Consider the following 10,000-nt stretch of genomic DNA (forward strand, 5'->3'; position numbering starts at 1 on the left):
CATGGCATTGGCGCGGAGGCCAGCCATCCTCCCAAAATCACCAACGCACTCCAAGAGAATCCTGATACTCGGCACATCCCCTCTAGCCATAATCAGCAAATCATCAGCATACACCAGGTGTGTCATGCCCAAGAACTCACATCGCGGATGAAAGTTGAACTCCTGATTCCTAGACGCCCTCAAAAGAGATCTGGAAAGCACCTCCATACAAATGGTGAATAAGAAAGGGGAAAGAGGATCCCCCTGTCGCAAACCCCTAGCTCCTCTGAAGAACCCATGCATCTGTCCATTGAAGGAGATAGAGAAGGAAGTGGTGGTGACACATTCCATAATCCAACCAACAAACTGCGGCGGAAACTGCAAAAGGCGAAGAGTATCCCTCAAGAACTCCCAATCAACTGTATCAAAAGCTTTCTGCAAATCAATCTTCAAGATACATCGCGGGGAAGTACGCTTCCTAGCGTAAAACTTGAACATCTCCTGTGCAAGGTGGATGTTCTCTACAATGGATCGCCCTGGCACAAAGGCCCCCTGTGCCTGATTAATCAAAGGACCAATCACCCCACCAATTCTGGCAGACAAGATCTTAGAGATGATCTTGTAGAACACTGTGCAACAAGAGATCGGCCTATACTCACAAACACTGGTAGCATGATCAGACTTGGGAATCAACGCAATGGCCACGTGATTCCACTGCTTCAGAAGGCGCCCACTGCTAAAAACTCAAGAACCGCAAAAATCAAATCACCTCCCACACTGTCCCACGATTTCTTGAAGAAGGCAGCACCGTAACCATCCGGTCCCGGGGCTTTGTCATCCTCAATACCAAACAAAGCCCGTCGAATCTCCTCAACACTCACAGGCCCAGTCAAACTATCCCAACTGTCAGCCGGCACTGTAAGTCCCTCCAAAAACACATCCGTATCAATGGCAATCCTGTCCGAAGAAGCACCAAGGAGATTCCTATAGAACTCCACAAACTCCCCCGCAATCACATCACTATCAACAGAGGTAGTACCATCATCCAAAGTCAAGGCCACCACCTTGTTGCGTTTGATATTCCTTTAATCATCCCATGAAAGAACTTAGAGCACCTGTCACCGTGCTTTACGTACTCACACTTGGCTTTTTGAGCCAAGAAAGAGCGCTCCGCCTCCAACAGAAACTCCGCCCTCCCTCTCAACTCCACCAAATCATCAATGAACACACCATCATTAAGCACACGGAGTTGGGCCTCAGCAAGCTCATCGCTCGCCCTCTTGGCTCGACTCGAAATGTGGCTAAAATGTGCAATGTTGAGTTGCTTCAAAATCCCTTTTATCCTCCCCAATTTCTTCTTCAACAAGAATTGGGCCGTCCCTCCACCCCCATAAAACCAGTTGCCCGCCACCAGTTGGTGGTAATCCGGGTGTAAAGTCCACATGTTAAAGAATTTTAATGGAGTAGCCCGCCTATGACCTTCCCGAAAAACTGTCACAATGCTATAAGCATGATCCGAAAAGCACCCAGGGGCAACAAACTCAGCAAATACATCCAAATTGGATTGGTGCCAAAGATGATTCACCATAACACGATCCAATTTAGAAGAAATGGCCGAGTTAAACCAAGTGAAGAAGCAACCCACATGATTCACATCCGATAGCTCCAACTGAGAAACGCAACTAGCCAAATCCACCATTTCCCTAGGGGCTATCGGAGCTCCACCACTCCGCTCATGCGGGAACCTAACACAGTTGAAATCTCCCAATAGAAGCCAAGGAAGAGAGATACCTTCCCCATGAGATTTCAACGAATCCCAAAGCAATCTCCTCTCCACAGGAGTATTCAAAGCATAGATGAAAGAGGCCTCAAAAGAACGATGAGTAAGAAGACAAGTCACCCTCACACATATCTCCTGAGCGGACATATCCACCAAATCCAACTTCACCACGCTACTATCCCACATCACCAAAATTCGACTGTTCTCCCAAAGCAGGAAATTATGGAAGAATGACATACCCGGGAACTTGGTTTCCATCAAGCGGTCCACCAAATCAACTCGAACCTTAACCTCCAATAATCCAAGAATGCTCAAGTTATGTTTCTTCAACATGCCTTGAACATTCTTCTGTTTGAGGAGCTTATTAAAGCCCCTCACATTCCAACAAGCTAACCTCATGAGGTGCGCTTAGCGGCCCGCAGCCGCCTAGCCTGAATCTGTGCATGGTTCAACAAAATCGATTTAGCATTTATCAATGGGCGTCAAGTGCGAGGATCCATCTCAATATACTCCGTAGTACGAGAACTAGTCGAGCTATTTGAATCCCCTTTCTTGGGAAAACGTTGAAGATATTTAATTTCCTTCTTCGTTCGCTTGCTGGTTACCTCTTCAAAACCATCATCATCCGATTCACCATGGAATATCTCCACCGTGACCTTCTCATCCCCATCCGGAGGAAACAATTCAAAGATCAAGCCCTCCTCTTTGAGTTTTTCAATATCCGGGACTTCCTCACAAGGAGTCACAACCTCAACCGTAGTAGCCAATGGGGGATCAAGGGACACTTCACCACCACCATTGCCTCGGCCACCCCCTTGGTCACCACCACCAGAGCCACGCCCTTGAATTCCTCCACCTCCTCGGCCCCCAGGGCCCCTACCACCACAACCACGAAACCACCCTTGGCCACGTCCATAGCCACGGCCATGTCCACCGTAGCCACCACCATGTGGCCAACTAGCACCTCGAGTGCCCGGATATTAGGCAAATGAAGCGTGCGCGGGGGCGGCACTTGGCACTTTGGGCACGTCGACGTGCGCGTGTGATCGGAACGAAGCAAAACATGCGAGTGTCCTGATATTAGGCAAATGAAACGTGCGCGTGTGCGGCACTTGGGCACGTCGGCGTGCGCGTGCGGTCGGAACATGGATTCGTGCCACCATGGGTGCCCAAGTTGGGGGCACCGTGCGCACGGGCGGGTGGCCCCGTGCGGCACGTAGCGCAAAAGGGCGAGATAAACTATGATTCTAACGGCACAATGTTGTTTTCTCTCGAGTTTTCATGCATAAATAATGCATCAAGGTGTTGGATTCGTGCCACCATGGGTGCCCATGTTGGGAGCACCGTGCGCACGGGCGGGCGGCCCCGTGCGGCACGTAGCGCAAACGATCGAGTAAATTGATGATTTTCACGGCAAAAACATTTTTTCTCTCGAGTTTGCATGCATAAATAAGGCATGTAAGTGGTCGGATTCGCATTTGGCCCAAAAAAAAAAATTTAAAAAAAGAAAAATTTTATTATGATTCCTCGGCCTAAAAACCCACTTTTCCTAAAACTTGGGTTTTTTTCCTAAGTATACTATAGGGGGAGGAGGGTGTTTGACCGTGGGGTTGGTTGAGGTGTTGAGGCAATGCATGCCATTGCCCCCCATGCTCGGCCAACCTCATGCCAACCCAACCCAATGGCTGCCGCTTCCGGCCGTCGCCTCCAGCCGCCGCCTCCGGCCCGTTTTCCGCCGGCGACCGGATATTAGGGAAATGACGCAATGCGGCACTTGGCACTTGGGCACGTCGGGCACGGCGGCGTGCGCATGTGGTCGGAACATGGGAGAAGCAAAACGTTCGGATATTAGGCAAATGAAACGTGCGCGTGCGCATGCGCAATGCGGCACTTGGCACTTGGGCACGTCGGGCACGGCGGCGTGCGCGTGTGGTCGGAACATGGGAGAAGCAAAACGTCCGGATATTAGGCAAATAAAACGTGCGCGTGCGCGTGCGCGTGCACGTGCGCAATGCGGCACTTGGCACTTGGGCACGTCGGGCACGGCGGCGTGCGCGTGTGGTCGGAACATGGGAGAAGCAAAACGTCCGGATATTAGGCAAATGAAACGTGCGCGTGCGCATGCGCAATGCGGCACTTGGCACTTGGGCATGTCGGGCACGCCGGCGTGCGCGTGTGGTCGGAACATGGGAGAAGCAAAACGTCCGGATATTAGGCAAATGAAACGTGCGCATGCGCGTGCACGTGCGTATGCGCAATGCGACACTTGGCACTTGGGCACGTCGGGCACGGCGGCGTGTGCGCGTGTGGTCGGAACATGGGCGAAGCAAAACGTGCGACTGCCCGGATTTTAGGCAAATGAAATGTGCGCGTAGGCAGCACTTGCGCACGTCGGCGCAAGCATGTGGTCGGAACATGGACAATGTAAAACGTGCTCGCACTTGGCACTTGGTACTTGGGTGTGCGCATCCCCAAAACTTGGGAAAATGAAACGTGTGTGTATTTGGCACTTGACACTTGCCTGTGATCCATGAAAAAGATACCTAAGTTGCAAGCTCCATGGAAAATAAATGCATGTAAATGTGGCACGTAACTCAAACGTCCGATTAGCATGAATGATTCAAATTAAACAATGTTGTTATCCTTCGTGCAAATAATGCATCTAGGGCATCGAAATCGGGCCACCATGAGTGCCCAAGTTAGGGGCAATGTGCGCACGGGCGGGCGGCAACGTGCGGCACGTAGCGTAAACGAGCGAGCCAAACTTTGATTCTCACGGCACAATGTGGTTTTATCTCGAGTTTTAATGCATAAATAATGCATCTAAGGCGTCGGATTCGTGCAACTATGAGTGCCCAATTTGGGGGCACCGTGCGCACGGGCGAGCGGCCACGTGCGGCACGTAGCGCAAACGAGCGAGCCAAACTATGATTCTCACGGCACAATTTTGTTTTCTCTCAAGTTTTCACGCATAAATAATGCATCTAAGGCGTCGGATTCGTGCCACCATGAGTGCCCAAGTTGGGGGCACCGTGCGCACGGGAGGGCTATCCCGTGCGGTACGTAGCGCAAACGAGCGAGCCAAACTATGATTCTCACGGCACAATGTTGTTTTATCTCGAGTTTTCATGCATAAATAATGCATCTAAGGCGTCGGATTCGTGCCACCATGAGTGCCCAAGTTGGGGGCACCGTGCGCACGGAAGGGCTGTCCCGTGCGGTACGTAGCGCAAACGAGCGAGCCAAACTATGATTCTCACGGCACAATGTTGTTTTCTCTCGATTTTTCATGCATAAATAATGCATCTAAGGCGTCGGATTCGTGCCCCCATGAGTGCCCAAGTTGGGGTCACCGTGCGCACGGGCGGGCTGCCCCTTGCGGCACGTAGCGCAAATGAGCGAGCCAAAATTTGATTCTCACGGCACAATGTTGTTTTCTCTCAAGTTTTCATGCATAAATAATGCATCTAAGGCGTCGGATTTGTGCCCCCATGAGTGCCCAAGTTGGGGTCACCGTGCGCACGGGCGGGCTGCCCCTTGCGGTACGTAGCGCAAACGAGCGAGCCAAACTATGATTCTCACGGCACAATGTTGTTTTCTCTCAAGTTTTCATGCATAAATAATGCATCTAAGGCGTCATAATCATGCCCCCATGAGTGCCCAAGTTGGGGTCACCGTGCGCACGGGCGGGCTGCCCCTTGCGGCACGTAGCGCAAATGAGCGAGCCAAACTTTGATTCTCATGGCACAATGTTGTTTTCTCTCGAGTTTTCATGCATAAATAATGCATCTAAGGCATCGGATTCATGCCACCATTAGTGCCCAAGTTGTGGGCACCGTGCGCACGGAAGGGCTGTCCCGTGCGGTACGTAGCGCAAACGAGCGAGCCAAACTATGATTCTCACGGCACAATATTGTTTTCTCTCGAGTTTTCATGCATAAATAATGCATCTAAGGCGTCGGATTCATGCCCCCATGAGTGCCCAAGTTGGGGTCACCGTGCGCACGGGCGGGCTGCCCCTTGCGGCACGTAGCGCAAATGAGCAAGCCAAACTTTGATTCTCACGGCACAATGTTTTTTTCTCTCGAGTTTTCATGCATAAATAATGCATCTAAGGCATCGGATTCGTGCCACCATGAGTGCCCAAGTTGGGGGCACCGTGTGCACGGGAGGGCTGTCTCGTGCGGTACATAGCGCAAACGAGCGAGCCAAACTATGATTTTCACGGCACAATGTTGTTTTCTCTCGAGTTTTCATGCATAAATAATTCATCTAAGGCGTCGGATTCGTGCCCCCATGAGTGCCCAAGTTGGGGTCACCGTGCGCACGGGCGGGCTGCCCCTTGCGGCACGTAGCGCAAATGAGCGAGCCAAACTTTGATTCTCATGGCACATTGTTGTTTTCTCTCGAGTTTTCATGCATAAATAATGCATTTAAGGCGTCGGATTCGTGCCACCATGAGTGCCCAAGTTGGGGGCACCGTGCGCACGGGCGGGCGGCCCCGTGCGGCACGTAGCGCAAACGAGCGAGTAAATTGATGATTCTCACGGCACAAATATTTATTTCCCTCGAGTTTCATGCATAAATAAGGCATGTTTGTGGTCAGATTCGCATTTGGCCCAAAAAACAATATTTAAAAAAAGAAAAATTTTATTATGATTCCTCAGCCCAAAAACCCACTTTTCCTGAAACTTGGGTTTTTTCTCCTAAGTATACTATAGGGGGAGGAGGGTGTTTGGCCATGGGCTTGGTTGAGGTGTCGGGGCTATGCTTGCCATTGCCCCCCATGCTCGTCCAACCTCATGACAACCTTCCCCGATGGGCGCTCCTTCCGGCCGCCGCTCCGGCGGGTTTTTCGGCCGGCGGCCGGCAGTTGCGTTTTTTCACCCCGACGTCATTTCGCACCCCGTTTCTTGCTATATTGCATGCATGAGCTTTTTGGACATGCGGATTGCGAACTCTTTGTAGGCTTGTTTTCTATTACGGTTGGTCGGAAAGAAGGAATATCGGTTGTTTGGGAATCAAGCATGCGTAGGTGTTCGTCATTGTTGTTCTTAAGCTCCTATGCGATCATCAAAGTCCCTCGGTTTAGGATGTTTGTGCGGCCGGAAGGCACATTATGGTCATTGCTATCGTGGATCGACGAGCAAGTCGTTTGAGTCCCGTTCTCTTTATTGGAGCATGGGTCGCGCTTGCGATTGATTTCCCACATCTTTGTGTCCGAATATCTGTGCTTGCATATGAGGTTGAGAATAAGCTTGAAACTCCAGTAAGGTTTGCATCCCCAAAAGTAGGGGTGGGTTAGATCGGTGGGGTTGTGAGTTCTTGCACAAGACGTTTCGAGTGGGTTTGATCATGATATCTCGTGCTTGTGGCAGTTGTTTGGATGCGTCCATGTGGAATTTCGGAACATGGGAGAAGCAAAACGTCTGGATATTAGGCAAATGAAATGTGCGCGTGCGCATGCGCAATGCGGCACTTGGCACTTGGGCACGTCGGGCACGGCGGCGTGCGCGTGTGGTCGGAACATGGGAGAAGCAAAACGTCCGGATATTAGGTAAATGAAACGTGCGCGTGCGCGTGCGCATGCGCAATGCGGCACTTGGCACTGTGCGCGTGTGGTCAGAACATGGGAGAAGCAAAACGTCCGGATATTAGGCAAATGAAACGTGCGCGTGCACGTGCGCGTGCGCGTGCGCGTGCGCATGCGCATGCGCAATGCGGCACTTGGCACTTGGGCACGTCGGGCACGGCGGCGTGCGCGTGTGGTCGAAACATGGGAGAAGCAAAACGTCCGGATATTAGGCAAATAAAACGTGCGCGTGCGCGGGCGCGGGCGCGTGCGCGGGCGCGTGCGCGTGCGCATGCGCAATGCGGCACTTGGCACATGGGCACGTCGGGCACGGCGGCGTGCGCGTGTGGTCGGAACATGGGAGAAGAAAAACGTCCGAATATTAGGCAAATGAAACGTGCGCGTGTGCGTGCGCATGCGCAATGCGGCACTTGGCACTTGGGCATGTCGGGCACGGCGGCATGTGCGCGTGTGGTCGGAACATGGGCGAAGCAAAACGTTCGGATATTAGGCAAATGAAACGTGCGCGTGCGCATGCGCAATGCGGCACTTGGCACTTGGGCATGTCGGGCACGGCGGCGTGTGCGTGTGGTCGGAACATGGGAGAAGCAAAACGTTCGGATATTAGGCAAATGAAATGTGCGCGTGCGCATGCGCAATGCGGCACTTGGCACTTGGGCACGTCGGGCACGGCGGCCTGTGCGCGTGTGGTCGGAACATGGGCAAAGCAAAACGTGCGACTGCCCGAATATTAGGCAAATGAAATGTGCGCGTAGGCAGCACTTGGGCACGTCGGCGCAAGCATGTGGTCGGAACATGGACAATGTAAAACGTGCTCGCACTTGCACTTGGTACTTGGGTGTGCGCGTCTCCAAAACTTCGGGAAATGAAACGTGTGTGTACTTGGCACTTGACACTTGCCCGTGATCCACGAAAAAGGTAACTAAGTTGCAAGCTCCATGGAAAATAAATGCAAGTAAATGTGGCACGTAACTCAAACGTCCGATTAGCATGAATGATTCAAATTAAACAATGTTGTTATCCTTCGTGCAAATAATTCATCTAGGGCATCGAAATCGGGCCACCATGAGTGCCCAAGTTAGGGGCAGTGTGCGCACGGGCGGGCGGCAACGTGCGGCACGTAGCGTAAACAAGCGAGCCAAACTTTGATTCTCACGGCACAATGTGGTTTTCTGTCGAGTTTTAATGCATAAATAATGCATCTAAGGCGTCGGATTCGTGCAACTATGAGTGCCCAATTTGGGGGCACCGTGCGCACGGGCGAGCGGCCACGTGCGGCACGTAGCGCAAACGAGCGACCCAAACTATGATTCTCACGGCACAATTTTGTTTTCTCTCAAGTTTTCATGCATAAATAATGCATCTAAGGCATCGGATTCATGCCACCATGAGTGCCCAAGTTGGGGGCACCGTGCGCACGGGAGGGCTGTCCCGGCGGTACGTAGCGCAAACGAGCGAGCCAAACTATGATTCTAATGGCACAATGTTGTTTTCTCTCGAGTTTTCATGCATAAATAATGCATCTAAGGCGTCGGATTCGTGCCCCCATGAGTGCCCAAGTTGGGGTCACCGTGCGCACGGGCGGGCTGCCCCTTGCGGCACGTAGCGCAAATGAGCGAGCCAAACTTTGATTCTCACGGCACAATGTTTTTTTCTCTCGAGATTTCATGCATAAATAATGCATCTAAGGCATCGGATTCGTGCCACCATGAGTGCCCAAGTTGGGGGCACCGTGCGCACGGGAGGGCTGTCCCGTGCGGTACGTAGCGCAAACGAGCGAGCCAAACTATGATTCTCACGGCACAATGTTGTTTTCTCTCGAGTTTTCATGCATAAATAATACATCTAAGGCATCGGATTCGTTCCCCCATGAGTGCCCAAGTTGAGGTCACCATGCGCACGGGCGGGCTGCCCCTTGCTGCACGTAGCGCAAATGAGCGAGCCAAACTTTGATTCTCACGGCACAATGTTGTTTTCTCTCGAATTTTCATGCATAAATATTGCATCTAAGGTGTCGGATTCGTGCCACCATGAGTGCCCAAGTAAGGGGGCACCGTGCGCACGGGCGGGCGGCCTCGTGCGGCACGTAGTGCAAACGAGCGAGTAAATTGATGATTCTAACAGCACAAATATTTATTTCCCTCGAGTTTCATGCATAAATAAGGCATGTTTGTGGTCGTATTCGCATTTGGCCCAAAAAAAAATATTTAAAAAAAGAAAAATTTTATTATGATTCCTCAGCCCAAAAACCCACTTTTCCTGAAACTTGGGTTTTTTCTCCTAAGTATACTATAGGGGGAGGAGGGTGTTTGGCCATGGGCTTGGTTGAGGTGTCGGGGCAATGCTTTCCATTGCCCCCCATGCTCGTCCAACCTCATGACAACCTTCCCCGATGGGCGCCCCTTTCGGCCGCCGCTCCGGCGGGTTTTCCGGCCGGCGGCCGGCAGGGGCATTTTTTCACCCCGACGTCATTTTGCACCCCGTTTCTTGCTATATTGCATGCATGAGCTTTTTGGACATGCAGATCGCGAACTATTTGTAGGCTTGTTTTCTATTACGGTTGGTCGGAAAGAAGGAATATCGGTGTTTGGGAATCAAGCCTGCGTAGGTGTTCGTCATTGTTGTTCTTAAGCTCCTATGCGATCATC

Source organism: Henckelia pumila, chromosome 3 (genome assembly GCF_033568475.1).
Source record: "Henckelia pumila isolate YLH828 chromosome 3, ASM3356847v2, whole genome shotgun sequence".
Lineage (NCBI taxonomy): Eukaryota > Viridiplantae > Streptophyta > Magnoliopsida > Lamiales > Gesneriaceae > Henckelia > Henckelia pumila.